At 40.7% G+C, this 21,538-nt stretch overlaps 1 protein-coding gene across 18 annotated transcripts in view; it reads right to left on the bottom strand.

Annotated features, from left to right (window-relative positions):
* The window catches only part of RIMS2 (regulating synaptic membrane exocytosis 2), a 372,071-nt gene that overhangs the window by 329,518 nt on the left and 21,015 nt on the right, over window positions 1–21,538 (bottom strand). The gene's annotated exons all lie outside the window — the stretch shown is intronic.

The raw sequence follows: 21,538 nt of genomic DNA, 5'->3' as shown, positions 1-21,538 counted from the left end.
ACTTCCATTTATATTTTGTTACACTTTTCATATGAAATGTTTTAAAAATTCAATGTTTCATTAACAATGTTGCAAGCAGAATATTTTAAACACTATGTGTTTAGAGCAATACCATATGCTAGGTCAGCCTTCCCCAATCTGAGAGCACCAGTTCAGGGAAGGCTATGCTAGGTCATGCTAGTCTTCATTTACAGTACTGAAATCCAGTCACTCTTCCTGTACAAAAAGTGCCAAATGTGTCCCATGCTGCTGCCTCAGAAATGTGGGAAATTGAACTCCTTAAGTGGATGTAAAATTCCAATTGTTGCTTGTACATGATGCTATGAGCTAGCATGGCAAGTATTGCCAACATGCTGCCCTTCAGATTTTGTTGAACTTAGAATTATAGAATTGTAGAGTTAGAAGGGATCATGAGGGCAATGCTTCCATTCCCAGCCAGCATGATCAGTGCCCAGGTGTAATGTAATGCATGAGACTGTCGAATTAGGTTTCTTAACAGTCTCTGCTGTGAGCTGCACATCTGACCTAGGGAACAGCGTTGTATTGCTGGAAAAGGGAGGGAAAGCAGGGAGAAAGACAGAAAACAGACAAGAAGTCTTTACTGTAGCCTTTGACACATAAGATGTATGTGTTTAGGATCCATCCTATTTTTGTTATTGCAAGATGCTTTATATTGGTTTTAAATTAATGTCACCTGGGATCTTAGGGTGACAGGTGGGAAATCAATTTAAGCAAGCAAGCAAACAAACAAACAAATAAATAAACACCGTAGCTTGGGAGCAGGCATAGGAAGGCTAGTGAAGCACCAGTGGGGACTCAAAATGTGAAAAGAAAAACCATGCTAGCAGTTTAGACAGAAAGGTAGCCTTGGGTTTGTCGCTAGTTAAAGTGACTCTCTGGGAAATGCCCTGAAGATGTGGAGCCTCACTTAGTGCTGAAGCTGAACTAATGAAGAGGAAAGTCTAGACGGTCTCACTTTTAAACCAGTACTTTTATCATACCATCCCCTAAAGTGACACCAAGTCTTCCTGTTTACCCACCCCACCAAATCAACTGTTAATTCTCAGAATACGAGTTAGTGTGATTTTTGAACCTGATGAAGTGCCTTTGGCTACTGATCTGAGGGAGAGGCAGCAGGGAGGCTGATGCAGTGCAAATCCATTGGTGGAGGCTATATGGCACTCCTGCTGGTGTATTTGCACCACACCAGCCTCTCTGCCATCTTGCCGCTCCGTCTCCTTCTTGGTAAGCAGCAGCCACTCAGCTCTTGGAAGGTCAAATGAGCACTGTTACCCCACCATACCATCTGCTACTCAATATACTCCTGAGGTTTTTTTGGTGAAATTGCACAGGGCAATGGAGACAATTACTACAGCAGCTTATTTTCATGCTAGAGGGATATGGAAATAGTCAATGCTGGGTCAGCTGGAAAAATCACGCTGAATGAGTTACACACACAAATAACTGGAATAAGGCCATCAAGCTTCATTTCCTTGATTTTCTACTGCAAGGCAAAGCCCATAAGAGATTCAGAGGCCTAACACAAAGGGATCTGTAAACCTACACCTCAGTTCAGAATGTATCGCAGCAAGTGGGGGGGGGGACCTCCAGTTCATAGGCTTAATTAGACCCACCGGGCTTCTGAATTTGGCCTCTGAAGCCATTTTGGACAAACCATGATCACTAGTCAGTCACATGATCTACTTTCTCCAATCTAAGCACTCAGTGCTAACATCATAGATAAGCCTCTTCCTGTTCTTTGACAGTAAAAGGCAGCAGGCAAATGTTTCTCTCCTACCTTAGCGCTGTGGTCCAAAAACGCTAAGATCAAACATAATAAAAATGTTGCCTGATCTTTAAGAGTAAAAGGCAGCATTTCCGCAGAAGAGGGGGGGGCATGCTGTTTTTCACTCTTAAATTCACTGCCTGTATGTGTCTGTCTGCCTCTAAGTCTGTGTGTGTGCACACCTGTCTGCTTTATTTTATTTTTATTTATGTTTTTGTTTTGTCTTTATCTCTGCCTGCTTCCTGATTAGAGTGACAAACAAACCCCTGTGTTGCAATAACTTTATGGTTCCAGCTTGCGTTGTGATGCCAGATTTGATATACTGTACCTTTAAATTTTCTTACTTTGTTCTTAATTGTTTGTTATTTGACACACCTGTGAATAACTTTAAGTTCTTACATGGGTTTTATTAGCATCATTGGTTAGTGAGCTCTGATCCACAAGTATTATATTTACCTGTATGAATATTCTAAAAATTACTTGGTATATATTCCTTATTTATTTATTATTCATTTTGCTGGTTGCTCAGTTTTATTTTTGTTATCATCCATTGTATGTAATGTATTTAATTTCATCATCAGCTGATGAAGATTCATCTTCAAAACAGTTGATCCAATCCGGATATACTGTTCTGCTTGTTTGCTGTTTGCTATTGAATTCTACACTACACTACACTACAATACTTATTGGACATTGAAAGGCATCCTGCCTGCATCATGGTGTTCCTCACCAGTAACTCTTTACGTTGACTGCTCTTTGGTTATGGACTGACATATATATTATTTGGATATTATTTGTAAATTTTGGGTGACATTCTGCTACCAATAATAATACATTTATTACATTCATTAGCCACATGTTGCCGCTGTATTTGAGCAGATGCTTCCTTATTAGAATCAAGCACCTTTCAGTAATGAGAGGCAAGCAGAAAAGGAACCTCTCCAAAATTTTGGATATTCCCTGAGACTCTAGTCTGCCAATTTCCCCAGACTATAATGAGAACTTCCTCGCTAAAAGTCACTTTATGGCCCATGTAGCTGAGGGAAACCGAAAAAGCTCTCTATATGAAGGAAGTCACTGAGATAGTCTCAACGTTAAACATGCCCCAAAAACACTTGATAACAGCACCACTTCAACTGCAAAAGTGCATGAGATGAAAGCAGAAACTGCTGCAGCTATAGGAAAGTCAAAATTCCCAAAGTTGATAAATACATGAAAGCAATGTAGTGTGTAGCATGTTATCAGCAAACTGAAAGCAGCAAGAAAACCATGCAGACCCAAAGAGGCAGAAAACGTGAGGGCAGGCCAATGGGACAAAGCACACCACCACAAACAGATTCCTGGGAGAAAAGAATTAGAAGACTTTTACTGAAAATGTAGCAGGAAATATCATTTTAAACATGAGCACCACAGTAATGTAATTTAAAGATGCCAAGAAACTTCACCAGGTGAGAGTTATGAGATGACTTTCCACCTGGAAACTGGCATGCCTCACTTAATATATCCTGCAAACCAATGAGATAGAGTCAAAATAAATGTTATGGACCTCCATCTTATATTTTGATTGATTCTGGGGCATTTTCCTTGTATATGCACAATTCTAGAAAGCACCACTAAAGATGACTGGAGAACCTGAAGTCTTTGCATACCAGACTATGTTCAGAGTCATGTGAATATGGCAAACTACCAACATCCTAGACATGTTGTCTATCTTGTGAATGTTTGGTCACATCTTTCAAAGAAGCATAGTGGGAACTGAATTTCCCTAATCAGTATGATGTTGACCTGAGTTTTAAGGACCTTTGTACTGTGTAGGATATAGGAGCAGCCAGTAGGTGGAGCAGTACTATTGAGCCAACTTCCCAACACTGGCACTGTTGCCTGCTACCCAGGCAGGACATCAGGAAGATTAGGGCTCTATGGGTGCCCCGTCATAGCCAATCTGGTACTCCTATCAGGTAAAGTAGAGATAAAGAGTTACAGTGGAACAAACAGTATCCTCGAAAAGTGAAATATACTTGGAAGAGGGTGGGAGTAAGAGGGAGGCATATCATTAGGCCAACATGAATTTCTTGCCGCCCAAACCATAGGCAGGATTCAGAAAGACTATATCCCAGCACTAATGTCTAGTGTGACAACAGAATCTCAAGTTGTGCATTGGGGGACAAATCTGGGAGCATTCCCTTCAGATGTGGTGGTTATGAAGATGTTGCTGCCAAAGTACTAGCAACATAGCCAAATATTGGCACCATACTAGCATGGGCATAGCCAGGATTTATTGTGGGGACAGAACCGAGTTATCAGTGACACAATAGATCAGCCAGCCAAGTATTTTTATTTATTTACTTTATTTAGAGGGGTGGCTGACACACACACCCCGCTACACCCATGCATACTAGAGGGAAAGGGGAAGATTTTGCAAAGAAAAAAATTGACATAAACACCCACTGCACACTGAAATCTCTCCTTTCATTGTTGCAACGATGGAACTCAACAGTGCCACCTGCTGGGAAGTTTTTTTTTACAGAAAATTATATTTTTAAAAAACATGCTAAATTGTTGGGGGGAGGGGCAGATACAGCTCACAGGCTGTGAGTTTGAGTTTGACACCTCTGCCCTAGGCCTACTTGCAAGTGTATATTGATTCTCTATCCTGGATATGGCCAGTGGCTACTGGTAAGTAGAAGGGAGCCCTGATGACTGACTGAAGCTACTAACAAGCAGGGATTTTTATAATTTTATGCCTTTTGGATTCTGGCACTCTTTGGATATTTCAAAGATTGGTGGTTGTTGTCTTGGTAAACCTACAGGACATATCTTTCCTAGTATATATTGATGACATAATTGTCATTGGGAGATCTTTTGAAGAACACCTGCTGAAAATTAAGCCTGTACTTGAGAAGCAAACTGCTACTTGTTTGAAATGCAGTAAGATACCTACATCATATAATCTCCAAAGATGGGATACAATAGATCCTGGCAAAGTAGAAGCCATTTGATCTCAGCCAACACCGCAGTCAATCATTAAGGTATGGAGTATTGTTATCTAAGTTTTTATTATACACTATTTATTGCTAACTGCCACAATTGTCCAGCAATTACACAAATTATCAGAGAAAGAGCAAATGTACCAGTAGAACTTAATAAGAAGTGTTATTAAAGTTAAAGAAAAGGCTGTTTCTGGGTTACCCAGGCCTTCCACCTAACATTTATTCAGGGTACAAATGTCAGTGACTGGTATGGTTGTGGCCCTAGTATAACAAGATGGTGCAATAAGGAGAGAATTGCTGCATATGCTAGCAGAATCCTCAGTAAAGTTGAGACCACTCCACTACAGAGAAAAAACTTCTGGCTATAGTGACATTTACTTAAGATTTTCAACATATCCTCAGGGGTGGGGGGAATCCTGCTAAGGGAAGATCACAATTCACTTCAATGGCTTCATAACTTCCATGAGCCACAAGGACAGTTGGCACATTGGCTTGAACACCTGGCTCAGTTCCAGTACCAGATTAAGCATTGCACAAGAAAACAACACAAAAATTCTCATGCTCTGTCCAGATGGTCAATTCTAGATGATGCTAACAAGGACTCTGGGGCCATGGGAAAACATACTGATACTTTAATCATAATGCTGATATCAGGAGAAACCACTGCTGGAAGTGAAGGAGGAATCTCATGATGATGATGATGGAGGAGGAGATGGAGCCACTGCCTTAAAAGAAGCCCAAGTCATGGATTCAATTATTCCATGCCTAAGAAACTGAAAGGCGGGAGAACAAGAGTTCCAAGTTGAGGCACCATGTAACCCAAATTTGCTTCAGTACAAAGAGGCTTTGCCTGATTTATAGCCATAGCAAGGGCTACTAGTTAGGTGTCAAAGGGTATTGAGAAGCATGACTTTTCATACACTAATAGATTCCACAGGGATCAGTCCTGAATATCTTTGAAGCACTAAACTGCAGCAAAGCAGGAGTAAATTTGGGAATAGAGAAGCTATCCCAAATAGTCCAAAGTCAGTACTACTGGCCTGGATGGTTCACATCTGTAAAAGACTGGGAGAAATAAAAAAATTCCTTCCAGTAGCACCTTAAAGACCAACTAAGTTAGTTCTTGGTATGAGCTTTCGTGTGCATGCACACTTCTTCAGATACCTGAAGAAGTATCTGAAGAAGTATCTGAAGAAGTATCTGAAGAAGTGTGCATGCACACGAAAGCTCATACCAAGAACTAACTTAGTTGGTCTTTAAGGTGCTACTGGAAGGAATTTTTTTATTTTTGACTATGGCAGACCAACACGGCTACCTATCTACAGACTGGGAGAAGTTATGCTATACCTGCAGAACTCACAAAACAACTTTTATTACACACATAGCTCCCACGGTGACAACACAAACAGGTAGTCCTCTAGAACTAGTCACAACCAATATTCTGAGACACCTGCCTCAGATGGAAATGAGGAAAAAATGCATCCATTATTGCAACTCATTCTACACAGGCTGCCCTCAAAACGGAGCAGGCAAATTACTGGCTGGGGTTCCATTTAGAACTCATTTAACCTGTTTTAACTTAGCTTCACTGGTTGCCAGTTCATTTATGGGATCAATTCAAGGTTCTGAGCCTTTAAGTTGCAAATATCTGAAAGACTACCTCCTTACCTACATATCTTTTCAGTTGTTAAGACTGGATAATCATAGTGAGAACACAGAACACTCCACTGGCTTGATGACTATCAACTGGATTAGCTGGAACATAAGAAGCTGTAGTCTAGCAACTTTTGGAAAACAATACACTAGCTACCTCAGAGCTGGTACTATCATTAGGCAATCTAGGCAGCCGACTAAGTCCTGAGTCCTGACCTCAGAGGAGCACAGTACTGACCTTTGAGTAGCACAATTTTAAACAGATTAGATTTTGTTATATCTTATAAACTTCTGATAATATTTTTCTTCTCTTTTATATTTTGAAGAATTTTATCATTTTTGAAGTAATCCATACATCAGAACTGTTAGACCATAGAGCTGATTAGAGGTTATGTGATTGATTGATTGATTGATTGATTGATTGTGAAAATGCACTTAATTTTAAATCTTCCAGTCATATCTTAATTTTATTTAGAAAGTGTATACATTTTTCTAGTGAGCTATGGCTGATACAAAACAACCATCTGGAACTCGGTACCTCAAAAAAAAGGAAGAAAAAACTAAGGAGCAAGTAAAGCAAGAGGTGTTCTTCCTGAAATATATTTGTGCACAGAAAGCAATTGAAGAACAAGCATATGACTACACTGGTACCTCTGGTTACGAACTTAATTCGTTCCGGAGGTCCGTTTTTAACCTGAGGTACCACTCTAGCTAATGGGGCCTCCCGCTGCCACTATGCCACCAGTACGTGATTTCCGTTCTCATCCTGGGGCAAAGTTCTTAACCTGAGTTACTACTTCCGGGTTAGCGGAGTCTGTAACTCGAAGTGTTTGTAACCTGAAGCATTTGTAACCTGAGGTACCACTGTATACTGTTGTTGAAACTAGCACTGAGGGAGATAGATATGGTCTCCTACTACAAATAATATAAACCCTAAGACAGAAATTTTGCAAATTGGAGATATTTCTGGAAATATTTCAGGAAAAAGAGGATGTCAAGAAAAGTGAGAGTACTGCAAAGTCTGAAAAAGATGGCATTGTGCCTGACTTGAATTACGGTGACTCTGTTAAATGGCCAAAACTACTGTGATAATTTGCAATAGTTTATCATACAGCATGGACCACTGCAGGTTGCAGGAGTACCAACTAGGCCCCACAATGGTGGGTGCCCCAGGTCATGGGTGCCATGCAGTGTGCATGGCCCTGGCACCAAAAATTGTGGGTGCCCGGCCTCTTAATGGGATTTTTTGTGGGTGTTCAGGCACCCAGGGGCCTAGGGAGCTGGCACCTATAGCAGGTTGTATCACATGATTGCCCCAAAGACTAAAAAACAGAATATTTTATACTATACCCTACAAAGGGAGACTATATTCAGTCTCAAAAGATACGGTTTTCTTGTTTTTGCTGTAAGTTGTTCAGCAAAAAGAAATGGTACATCAACCCTACAAGAAACAGGTTCAAAAGACTGGAGGAACATTGGAGCAATTCTGTTTTCACATGGGAGGAATTCTGACCATTTAGCAAACTATCAGACCTTGAAAAAAATTGAACTATGCTTATCTAAAGGAAAAACAATTAATGATATTAAGCAGCCAAAAATTGGGCAAGACTAATAATATTGGTGACAAATCTTGGGACACTTGAATGCTTTGGTCAGAGTTCTTGGCATGCAAAAATTGGCATTCTGTGGTGCAGCTGAAAAGTTGTACAGTGCTAGCAATGATTTTTCCCCCCATAGAATATCCAGCCCTTTTTGATCCTATCATGAATCTACTTTTGCATAGAGTTAAAGAGCAAGAAACAACGGTTTACTACCTAGGGAAAGATATCCAAAATGAGCTTATTCAGCTTCGAGCAGGTGCTATAAAGTAGCATGCAAACTCAGCCAAATACTATTCAGTTATTCATACCTGGTGTTAGTCATATTGAACAGATGACAATGATTGTACGTTATGTTCATGTAATCAAACAATTTGATAATGAGATGTCTGAGCCTGAGGTTATCGTAAGAGAACATTTATTGGGATTTGTTCCAAATGATAAAATTTTCATATTTTACATTTCAAATTAAACATCTTTCATTGATTATACCATACAATCAATGACTTCCCTCCTTCCCCTTCCAAGGTTCTTTTAGTTTATCTACCATTCCTGCATATTTTAATATATCCATCTGCTTCAGTTCTCCTATCTTGCATCACTTTTAAATATGTTATGCTGTTGAATTTTCCTTAATATTGCCAGCATTTTCATCTGTGCACAATTATTTTCTACATACTCAATGAAAATTTCCCACTCCTCTTTAAATAACTAAGGAGTGGAAAATTTGGATTTGTTCCATTAAAGGAGACTGCAGCTACTTTTATGACTTATGAACTTACAGTAATAGCCTGAAGATTTTCGAAGTCTATGCCACCACAAGGAGTACTCTTCATACTACAACAAAAACACCTGGATAATGTGCCTAATGTTTCTCTTGCTCTAAGCATACTTCTCACACTTCCTGTGTCAGTGGGAAGTGATGAACACAGCTTCTCAAAGCTCAAACTTATGACAATTTACACTCAACAATGTTGCAAAAAGACTAGTAGGCTGGGCAACAATATCAGCTGAACATACCAAAGCATCAGCACTGAATGAATTAGTGACAAAAATTCCAAAGGAAAAGGCATGCAAAGTAAGGGAAAGGGTTTGCCAAAGCCTTTGCAGGAGCTACTGGAGAACAACATTTAAGGGCCCATTCACGCTTCCATTTGTCCCATGAGTTCAAATCACAGATCTGGGAGGTTGGTTTGTTCGCTTGCTTTTCTTGTCCCACTGTTTTCCCCAAGAAAACCTGCTGTTTTCTACTAAATTGGAACAAACGTGAATTGGATATTCTGTGGTTCGGCAGTAAAGAACCCCTATGCCTATAGGCAAATCGATACAACATGTGAAAAGTGTAACTGCGTTTCACAGATATATTTTTTAAAAAACAAGAATTATGGAGGGATAAGGGTTAATAATAATAATTGTTGTTGTTGTTTGAACCCATCTGGGTAAAAACCCATCTGGCGGGGTTTCCCCAGTCACTCTGGGTGGCTCCCAACCCAATATTAAAAACACGATAAACCATCAAACATTAGAAACTTCCCTAAACAGGTCAAGACTGCAGCGTGTTGGTAGAGGGGCTTTAAACATCTATCCCTTTGCACCAAAGTCCTGACAATAGCTTCCCTCTCAGGGCAAATAGTAGCTTTTGAGGGACCAATTTTTGTCAGAACCAATGTTGGTAAAATATTAAACCTCATTCACCAGTCTTAAACCTAATCAGGCCCCTCTGCCTCTTTCTTTCCTGTTATTTTAAATATATGTGAACTAAAATAACATATTTCACATATCATGTGTTTTGACCCTATGTTTTTATTTCGTGTTGTTTTTTTTTAATAAAAAAAACACACACACTATGCTTTGCTTTGTGTGAGTCACCTGGTCAGTCAGTCAGTCAGCTGAGCCCCTGTCTCAGTTCAGAAAATGGTCCCTGTTAATTAGATGCTGACAGGATGTTCTTATTGTGGACAGAAGCAGGAAGTTCATTGATTGTGTTTCTGAATGATGCAGTGGAGTAGAGTGCATATGCGTGCAGAAAAATAAAGAAGCATTTCACAGAGCAAAGGGCTTAGTGCTGATGCAAAACAAAACTAAAGTCGTCTTTGAAATAATGGGAAGAGTTCAATAGCATGCTGATAATGTACATTTGTAAACATAACAAGGAAACATTTTCATTTCTCTTGTGACTATTGAAGCTGCCACCTAGCCCAGTATTACTATTCCGATTGGCGCATGTGTGCGTGTGGCTGCGCATGTGTGTGTGTGTGTGCGTGCGTGCGCGCACACACACACACACAAACAAAAGAAAAGAACTGCTGGGTCAGACCAAAGGTCTACCTAATCCAACATCCTGTATGTAGTAGCCAATCATATGCCTTATAGGAAACCAACTGTTTCTCTCCAACTGTTATTCAGAGGTAAACCTCCTGATTATGGAGTTGATACGTAGCCAAAGATAGCTTTATTCTCCATGATTGTCTAATTCCCTTTGAAAGTCGGTGACCACCACCAAATCTTGTTGAAGCAAATTCCATAGTTTAACTATATATTGTGTGACGAACAATTTGGTGTAACTAGTGAACTTGGCCACCTCACTGCTCAGCCTAATACCAGGTCATTTAAGAAAGGTAAAGGGACCCCTGACCATTAGGTCCAGTCGTGACCGACTCTGGGGTTGCGGCACTCATCTCGCTTTATTGGCCGAGGGAGCTGGGGTACAGTTTCTGGGTCATGTGGCCAGCATGACTAAGCCACTTCTGGTGAACCAGAGCAGCACACGGAAACGCCGTTTACCTTCCCGCTGGAGTGGTACCTATTTATCTACTTGCACTTTGACGTGCTTTCGAACTGCTAGGTTGGCAGGAGAAGGGACTGAGCAACAGGAGCTCACCCCGTTGCGGGGATTCAAACCGCCGATCTTCTGATCGGCAAGTCCTAGGCTCTGTGGTTTAACCCGCATCCCACCAGGTCATTTAGGAACCAGCTGAAAAACCCAGAACAAAAACTCTGATCCTTGGTGAACCTTACTTATTATATCTCTATATTGTGAGACCTGACTGTTCTCTGATATTCTGCCTAAATCTACATTACTACAACTTACATCTATTCTCCCCCGCTCCAATGGCCCTGTTGGAGTCATTCCTTATTTGTCACTCCTCTGAATTTTCTCTACACACATACACAAAACAGAAAGTAGGTTAACTTCTGTCATCAATATCTCTGTTCCTTTGTTTCAGAGCATCTCCAGGTGGATGGCAACAGCAATTGCAGGGAACATTACACCGCCAAAATCTGCATAAGTTTTAAAAAGTTGTGTGCTTGTTAGCTTGTTTCCGGTACTTCAATGTTTTCGGTGTTTCTAGACAGATTCCTCACTAGCTCCAACTAGTATGGATGTTTAGGATTTTTTCTCACCAGCTACAACCACCTAAGACAGATCTTTTATATCAGTTCTGGTATTCATTATGAATGCCTTCATGTCCTTTAGCCTTTTAATACTACAACGTGGTCTGCATGAGACTGATAGCCCATGAAGACTGCTCAGAAACTTTCAGTAGGACAAAAAACTTCCTGACTTGGTGAGTTGTTGCAGCATCTTCACAGGTTAGCTGTAGCATTCTGAGGCACATTTCAAGGTGTAACTTCTTATTTAAATGAGGCAATTTGAGTCTTTCACACCTTAGTAAATGCATCCATACTTATATTCCATTGCAGGGTCCCACTAGGAGTCAAGAAGAGTCTCTGGAGGCTACCTAGAAGATGGGGCGTGCTGAAAAGCATTTTATATGGCTTATACCAAGCTCATAAACCATCTTCCACCAGAAATCCGAAGAAGCCTAAGCCTGATATTTATTTTACTAGATACTTCTAACCCACTTTTAAATACATATAGCTCCACAGGTGGGGGTTTTTTAATCTTATCCATAATTTAGATAAATTCAGTTAGATGCCTGAAAACAACTTTGAATGATGAATGAACTGAGTTAAATGGTTCAATGACCATTCATTTTAGACTGCTGTAATAACTCTATACCAAGTAACAAGCAGTTAAACTTGGTAAAGGAACAAAATTGAAATAGTGGCATTCAAAAGACATCAGAGGTGCATGTTACCTTTGTCAACAGTTTTTGTTGTTGGTTGGTTTGTCTTTTTTGTCTGCCATGCAGGAATAGCAATTATCTTCATTACTAGCTGACAATCTAATCTTTCCCTCCATACCAGTAGGCAATATGCTCCATTTTCTAAGAGTACATGCCATTCCTTAATTATTATTTCATCTATCTGCTCCTAGAAGTATCCCTGTACATAATGAACTCACTCATTAAAGATTTCCAGTTCTTGAGGAAACAAACAGCTGGGAATTGCTGGAAGGCCATTAACATGTTAGAAAACCAGGACCATCAGGTGCCAGAAAACAAATCTGTTATTTTATTTTATTCTCTGCTTCTTTTCCTGATGGGACTTAAGGCAGCTTTAAGTTAGAAATCTATAAGCTCATATTGTAAACCACTCTGTGATCTTCAGATGAAGGGCAGTATAGAAATTTAATAAATAAAAATCTACAGCCACTCAAATGGAAATGAGAATACAGATTCATCCAAGTTATAACAGTGGGGGTGGAGAGAACTCTTGAATAACATATTAGATGAGGTGTTGTTGTTGTTTTAAGTTAATGACAGTCAGTTGGTGTCTGCTATGGGGGAGGTCAAGAGCAAATACTGGGGCTGCTGAGATGGTGGTATGTGTGACTATATGACTCACTTGGCCAGCCTTCTCTGTGGTGACTGACTGGGGGACTGACATGGAACAGAGTACCAAATAATTTGATGTCTAGAAGATCATTCAGCAGAAAATTTTCTTTAGATACATTTATATATTGCCCTTCTTAATATGTACCCCAAGGTTGTTTCTAACAATGCAATACTGAGATGGTTAACAATCAGCGCAAGTTGTGTATCTAAATACATTTTTGTTTCAAAATTCTTCAAACAATAAGTGATTCATTCCTGAATGTAGTCTGTGAAACTTGAGTACATAAATTTGAGAAGCACTGGGGCGGGAGAGGGGTGTTATAAGATAGTTAAGTAATGCAATTTAATTATCTTCCAAAAATGTACTTGTTAATGTTCTGTTTGGTAATCTAATTGCACCCACTTAATAATTCATTAGATTGATTTTAAATCATAAAATCTGAAGTTTTAAACAGACCATATTTTCTTTTGGTAAAATTTATTTTATCAGAACAGAAATGTAACGCTAACTCTGTATTTCATGTTTGTGTGATCCACTGAGCAATGAGGCATTAACTTTCATATGAAGAGGATTGCTTAATGTTTAATAACTGAATGGATCCAGAGTCCTAGCTGCAAAGACTATTTATTTAACAAATCATTGTTCTAAAGCAGGAACTCAATGCTCTTGTTACCAGCTAATTAGGAACATTCATTCATGTTTGTTTGCAGTTGGTGTATTCATTTAAAATGAATAGAACTGTCATTCATGAAGAGACAGTATGAAAGCATGGGTCTGTAAATACAAAATGCTATTAATAACCTCCCCCTGAAAACAATGCAAAAGAACAAAATATGAAATTACACTGGGAAGAATTGATTTTATGAAGAAATTTAAGATATTATTTTCTTTCCCAGATTATATGTTTATAAAGGTTCTGTAAAATATTCCAATTTAGAATAAGCAGTACATGAGATATTACTAACTCTACAGTAAAATACCAAAAACAGTGCAGAAATGTATTCAATTATTTTACAATATATATTTATAAGATATTACAGTATGAATTCATTTATCCAGATGGGTGGGGTATAGAAGAAGAAGAAGAAGAAGAAGAAGAAGAAGAAGAAGAAGAAGCAGCTGTTGTCATCGTCATGTTGTTGTCACTCACTGGGTCTACCTTTTCATTGACCTAGATCTCATTGCTAGTCAGTCACTGCCAGTGCAGACCCCATGAGCATATATGTACACTTTTTTATTTATTTATTGCCCGGTGTGCATTACATCACACTTTTTTAATACTGAATTGCATTTGGCATTTTACTACCCCTTTTGCTCAGTTTGGAGATATTACTTTAGAGTTCTTCTCATTTCCTTTTCGTTTTAACCACTTTGAGAAATTTGTTGTCATCAGTAAACTTGGCTAGCTTACTGTTCACTCCTAAATCCTGATTATTTATTAACAAGTTTAGAAGCACAGTTCCCAATACCAGTCCTTTGGGGACTCCACCTTCTACATCTCTCAGCTAAGAGAACTGTCCATGTCTTCCTACTCTCTGTTTCCTGATACTTAATTACTAAACCATAAGAGGACTTCTCTTCATTCCCTGGCCTATGAAGCTTATTCAGGAGCCTTTGATGAGGGAATTTATCAAAAGCTTTTAAAAACCCTTAATACACAACATCAACTGGATTACTTCTATCTATATGCCTGTTGACACTAAAACGAGTAAGAAAGGATTTACCCTTTCAGAAGCCATGCTGGCTCTGCTTCAGCAAGACTTGTTCTTCTATATCAGAGATCCCCAACCCATCAGCCCCAGGCACCATATTGGTGTCTTTTCTGTATCTTAACTTTATTTATTTTTTAAAGCTGTTTGATTTTTATCCTTTTTTAAGATAAAATAAAAAGCAGACATTTCCTTCATCTGTGCAGTGGCTTTTCTGAATGTGGCAGGGAAGAACAAGCTGGGCTGGCCCAAGACACTTTACTGCCTGAGGTAAACCAGAAAATGGCACCCAAGGGTACTGTGTACCGTATTTTTCGCCCCATAAGACGCACTTTTTCCCCTCCAAAAATGAAGGGGAAATCGGGGTGCGTCTTATGGGGCGAATGCCTGCAAGCCTCGCGCGCCCGGCAGGAGGTCCCACCGGGTGCGCGAGGCTTGGGGCGGCAGCCTGTCGCCCGAAGCACGGGGAGCCCTCGGGAGGGCTCCCCCTGCTTCGGGCGAGTGTCTGCAAGCCTTGCGCACCCGGCAGGAGGTCCCACCGGGTGCGCGAGGCTTGGGGCGACAGCGGACTGCTCGCGCGCACGCTTGGGGCGGCAGCGGACTGCTTGCGCGCACCTAGAAGCTTGGGGCGCGCTGAGCTCAGCACGCCCCAAGCTCCTGGTGTAGCGCAGCGATCCGCTAGCCCTGGGAGAGCCCCGCGGCTCTCCCAGGGCTAGCGGACTGCTTGCCGGCACGCAGAGGCTTGGGGCGCGCTGACCTCAGCTCGCCCCAAGCTTCTGGATTAGCGCAGGGGTCCGCTAGCCCTGGGAGAGGCGCCCGGCTCTCCCACGCTAGCGGAGACCTTGCCAGCACGCAGAAGCTTGGGGCGCGCTGAGCTCCGCACGCCCCAAGCTCCTGGTGTAGCGCAGCGCACCTGGGGGGGAAATAAAATTTTTTTCCTTTATTTCCCCCCAAAAAATCTAGGTGCGTCTTATGGGCCGGTGCGTCTTATGGGGCGAAAAATACGGTAGTATGTTAAGGGTGGTGGGTAGTGCATGGATAGGGAATATCATGGAATGCAGCCCTCCAAGCCTCTCTGGTGGAGCTCAGGCCACTCCTCTCCAGTCCTGCTCTGCACCCTCCTTGAGTTATTTTTAACCGTCTTTGGATGGAGAGAAGGTACTGTGGTGGTGGGTGAGTGCCCACAAAAAAACATGCCTCCTCTTCCCATTCCACTGACTGACCTCTTTCTCGCCTCTGCACCATGGAGACTGAAGCTGCTCTCTTGCAAAGCTGGGAGCCTACCCAGCAGGAGGCAGCTGTGGACGCAACACAGAACTTGAGTGGGATTCTCAGTGGTTTGATAGTGAAACAGAAAGGAGGAGAAAGTAACATGCTGTGACATGGGGAGAAATGCTGTACTGCAGTGAGGAGGACGAAATAGAGAAGGAAAGGGGGTAGAGGGAGGGGAGGGAAAGAGGAAAGCCACAACATAATGGAAACAGACTAGAGAAGGAAATGGGGGATGCAGGAAAGCCGGAAACAAAGCAAAAGGGTACATGGCAGCAGCATCAGGGAGCACACAGTGGATGAGGCAGCCAACAAGCACCAGAGGCGGATCTGCTGCCTCTCACAGCTGTGCGGATTCTGCCACCCTGAGGCCACTGCCTCACCTCACCTCATGGGTGGGCTGGCCCTGGAGACAAGTATGCTCTGTTTGTGTGGATGATGAGAGATATGTACTTGGGCAGAGAGAGAAAGGTGTAGTGTGAGAGAAAGGGAAGCAAACGTTTGTGGTCTATTTGTATGTGTGGTCTGTGAGAGATGGGGGGAGATGCATGTATGACTCTATATATGTGAAGTATATAAGTGTGTGTGTGTGTGTGTGTGTAAGAGAGAGAGAGAGAGAGAGAGAGAGAGAGAGAGAGAGAGAGAGGTGCATATGTGTCTGTGATCGGTCTGTGTGCAGTGAGAAAGAGTGTGTGCAAAAGAGTGAGTGTGGTGTGTCTACCTTGTATATTTCTCCTGGTACTGGATAATACTCCCTGTTATTATTAGACAGCAATGGCATGTGTGTGTGTGTGTGTGTGTGTGTGTGTGTGTGAGAGAGAGAGAGAGAGAGAGAGAGAGAGAGAGAGAGAGAGATCCATAATCAGGACCAGCAAGACATAGGTAGGAAGTGTGAGGTTTTCCAAGGGGAGGAAACAACAGTGACTGTACTCCTGTAATTTTGTGTAATGCTATGCTCCCCACAACAGCCATTCTGTGAAAGTACCCACAGTACTTTCTCAAAATTCAAATTGTGCCTGCTGATCCAAAAATGTTGGGGACCCCTATGGGGACCCCGAGACACCACTTTAGGTAATGGGGCCTCCCGCTGCTGCTGCACCGCCACCGCACAATTTCTGTTCTCATCCTGAAGCAAAGTTCTTAACCCGAGGTACTATTTCTGGGTTAGCGGAGTCTGTAACCTGAAGCGTCTGTAACCCGAGGTACCACTGTATATGCTTTCTTATTCTACCTTTAATAAAGTTTTCCCCCAGTTTTCCTGGAACAAACATTAAGCTAATTGGCCTGTAACTTCCTTCTTCAACAAGCTTTGTGAGTGGAGATTTTATCCAGTCTGTATCTGTTTTGGATTTGAAAATGTTTTAATGTATGTTTTAATGGTAGTATTTATTATGAAATAGCTTTTGTGGCGTTTCATGAAAAAAGATACATAAATGAAATAAACAAAATTACCTACTGACCTTCTCATCAATATATCTGAAATTTATGGAAGGAGGAAGTTAGAGAAAGAAGAGCATTTCTTCTTTTTTCTGGCTTTCCCCTTCATCTGCTGGGAAAAGTACCGTAATGTTTGCACACTACTTTACCAGCTACAAAGCAAAAGAGCATACTGTACTTCATATTTTTGCAACACATTCTACTTTTCTTTTACATCCTTAATTGAGTAATGGTAGTTTTATATTATGTAGTGGTTAAATAAATACACACACATGTTATTTTGATATTAAGATACCAGGACCCACTGGAGAACAAGATTGAGAAAGACCACACTTATGTCTGGGATCCATTATAGCGGCACTTTCACTCATAATGGAGTGAAGGCTCTCAAAATGCGTTGCTGGGCCAAAAGTAATATGTGGAGTAGACATGTTAAGCAACCCATGATCAGCTGCAAATATCCCCTTCTTGGGCAAGGAATTGGGGGCAGGTGACCCAGTTGCAGGCATGCTTTGAGGAAGAGGATTCTCTGGCCCCATTTCAAGCTGGTTTTGGGCACAGATGCGGAACCAAAACAGCTGTGGTCAGAGTCAGGAGAGAGATGAGGGAGTGTAACACTGTTGATTCTCTTCGACCTCTCTGTGGCTTTTGATATCGTTGCCCATGGTATCCTTCTGGAAAAAACTTTGTGGTTCTGAGTGTAGGAGGCACCACATTGTATGGTTCTCTTTCCCCCCACTGAATCATAGAATAGTAGAGTGGGAAGGGACCCCAAGGGTCTTCTCTGCAACACAGGAATCTCAACTAGGGCAGGTTCAATGGGTGACAATGGGGAACCACAGTTAGGTACTGGGCTCCACCTACCCCTTTTCAAAAAACTGTGACAGTGCTTGCCACTGCACCACCGAAACAAGTTTACTATTGTTTTCCTTAGTACAACAGAATAACAAATATAAAAAAGATTTTTTAAAAAAACACAATATGCTTAGTAAAATAATGGACTGGTGCAGCCTGCATAGCAAAAGCTCCCTTCTCTCTTCACCCTTTGTTCTTTGCAGGTTGGCACATGGGCTTGGAGGGAGCTTTCATGGAACAACATCAATGACTGACTGCAGCTACTACTACTACTACTACAACAACATACTGGGAACAGGTAGGTTCCCAGTGCTGCTCAGTATAGTGGAAGATATAGCTTGCAAAAGCTAAATAAGGTAAAGGTAAAGGGACCCCTGACCATTAGGTCCAGTCGTGACCGACTCTGGGGTCGTGGTGCTCATCTTGCTTTATTGGCTGAGGAAGCCGGCGTACAGCTTCCTGTGGCCAGAATGACTAAGCCGCTTCTGGCGAAACAGAGCAGCTCACGGAAACGCCGTTTACCTTCCCGCCGGAGTAGTACCTATTTATCTACTTGCACCTTGACGTGTTGTCGAACTGCTAGGTTGGCAGGAGCAGGGACCGAGCAATGGGAGCTCACCCCGTCATGGGGATTCGAACCACCGATCTTCTGATTGGTAAGTCCTAGGCTCTGTGGTTTAACCCACAGCGCCACCCGCATCCCCAAAAGCTAAATAATGCTAACCAAATTAACATAACCCAATATTTAACTATGCATGTGATGCTAAGAATTGGAAAAGAGATTCTCATTGATCTCCATACAGATTTGTATTTTCATTTCTTCTGACAAGCAACATTACATGTTTAAACATTACATGAGATTGACAGAATGATTATAAGACTCTTTAGCTACTGCATGCTCCATTGTAGAAACCAGTGTTTGTGCCAGAAAAGCATTTCAAAATCTGACTCCTAGGAATGAAACGGAAGCAAAGTTCACTTTCACAAAGATGATTTTTTTAATCCTTCTGGATGAAGCTGACTCACCATCCCAGCACTCAAATGAGCCATTCAGCTCAGTTTATTTTTAAATCAAACCTTCAGCAAAAAGTTGCTATTTTTATACTTTGCTGTCAATATAAATAAAGCCTTCTAATCAGTAGTCCAAAACACTTTTGAACATACAAATGGACTTCTCTTTGCTTATTTGAACCTGGAAACCAACAGCATTCCCAAAACTCTTTTGATTTGGAAATTATTCAAAACAAGGATTTATACAAAGGTTTAAATTAAACCTTTCACATGACGTTATGAACAATGAACCTTGTCTCCTTAAAACTAATGTAACATCATTAAACCAGATTAATTTATATGTGGAACAAAAATCAAACCCTTTGTTGGGCAGTTGTAACCTATGGCACCTATGGAAGTCACAATTCAAATCAACTTATTTCACCTATTCTGATCACATGAATTGCACTTCCTCTCTTCCCATCACAATGATAGATAGCTGTACAGTGACTAATGACTTACAGGTTTCCTTTGTTTTTATGGCTTCTACATTTATTTATTTAAAATGATTATATATCATCTTTCCTCCAAAGAGTTCAAGGCAGCTAACATAAGAAATCAATCTAAGTTTGGCCAGCAAGATTACATATATACACATGGACAATTTTTTGCATGGAGGCTGTGTACACACTGTTGCCAGACTATTTCTAGCCCATTGTGATGTTAGAAATGCAGGACTTACTTTTCTGCCACCATTGCACACACATAATCTCGTCAGCAGAGATGATTGGAGTAATTAATTAATTATTACATCACAGCTTGATTCATTGGAAAAGCTGGAACTCTCAGTGCTGTTTTGCAATGATTTTACCAAATCCTCCTTTGGTCAAGTACTGTTGGATAAGCTTCAACTGTTGGTTGACATCCAAGGATGCGGACAGAATACTTGGTTCTGTTCACGCCATGACTTATCTGCTTGAGCTTTGTCCATCCTGGTTCGTTTTGGCAAGTCAGAAGAAGCTGGTGGCCCTGGCATCAATTATAATTAATGCCTCATTAAGGAAAGGAGCAATGCTTTCCTAACGTAAAGGAGGCTCTGATGAAGTTTCTATTAAAGTAGTTTCTTAAAATACAGTGACAGGAAACCTGCAGCCCTTTTGATGTTCTTGGACACCAACTCTCATTAGCCCTAGCTATCATGGCCAATAGTCAGGGATGATTAGAACTGTAGTTAGGTAATGGCAAGAAATTCAATTCGGTTCACATTTAAAGGTGAAACTACCTAATTCACACTTTCCAAAACAATACATCCTTCACAATCTGCATTTCTTCAAATTTTATGATGCAGTAATCCAGCCACATAATGTGTACAAAAATGAATATATTTGTGAAAATAATATTCATAACTGCATTATTTTTGGGAAATTGCTTTGCAGAAATATGTATATTAGGTAAATTTGCTTAATACTTGAGGGAACATCTTATCTTTTCCCGCTTCTTCAGATTTAGCACAAATATTCTAATAGGCTCCATCTTCTAACAAGTCGATTGCCCCTACCAAGAGAATTTTCTTCATGATGGTCCCCAAATTATGTAATTATTTGCCTACCAAGGTTTCAGACGTTGGACCTAAGCTTTTAAGAAGTAGTTATTTAGACCAGCTTTTTCTGCTTAATATGTAAAGCGAGATGAGCGCCGCAACCCCAAAGTTGTCTGCAACAGGACTTAACTGTCAGGGGTCCTTTACCTTTACCTTTTTACCTTTATTGGCCCTCCTTTCAAGGAAGCATGGTTTTGTCTCACAGTAGAAACAAATGTATAAGTGGGGTTTATTTCCCCCTTTTCCTTGTGGGTTCACTCACCTGGAACTAAAAGGTCAACTAGGACCCCAATCCCCACTTCACACATCTGGAGGCATCCTGATTTGGCATAGGGGATTCTATATACTGTCAGTCAGTGATAACAAGCTTACCAGACCTGCCTCTTGAATCTAGGCATTGGTGGATTCTTCATTAACTCAAGACTGTATCTTCAAAGGCACTAAACTTTACCACTCCCAGATGGCAAAACTCATAACACTCCCATCTTTATTAAGGTTTTCCTATTATTCTCATTTCTTCATTAGAATAACCTAGAATTTTTGGTCCCTTTCATAATTTTTTTTAAAAAAACATACTTCCAAGAATCAAAGAAAAGTATCAGTGTCTCACAAAATATAACACCAATATTATACACAGCATTCACTCATATACTGACAAACGTAATCTAAAATAGTAAAAATCAGAAATAGTTAATTAAGATAAACAGAACTGAGCTCCTTATTTAAAGCCACAATCTGAACACGGAGGAGAAATAAACATAATAATGTCAGGGACATGTTTTTTTAAAAATATTTTAAAATATATTTATAATGATACATTATGTGAAAACTTTAAAATAGCACATTGTACTAAAACTTTTAAAACACATTGCCAGTAAGTGTTCTTACACAAAGCAAAAACACATCTA

Source organism: Podarcis vaucheri, assembly GCF_965113315.1.
Source record: "Podarcis vaucheri genome assembly, chromosome: 8".
NCBI lineage: Eukaryota > Metazoa > Chordata > Lepidosauria > Squamata > Lacertidae > Podarcis > Podarcis vaucheri.
This window is presented reverse-complemented; position numbering and strand designations above follow the sequence as displayed.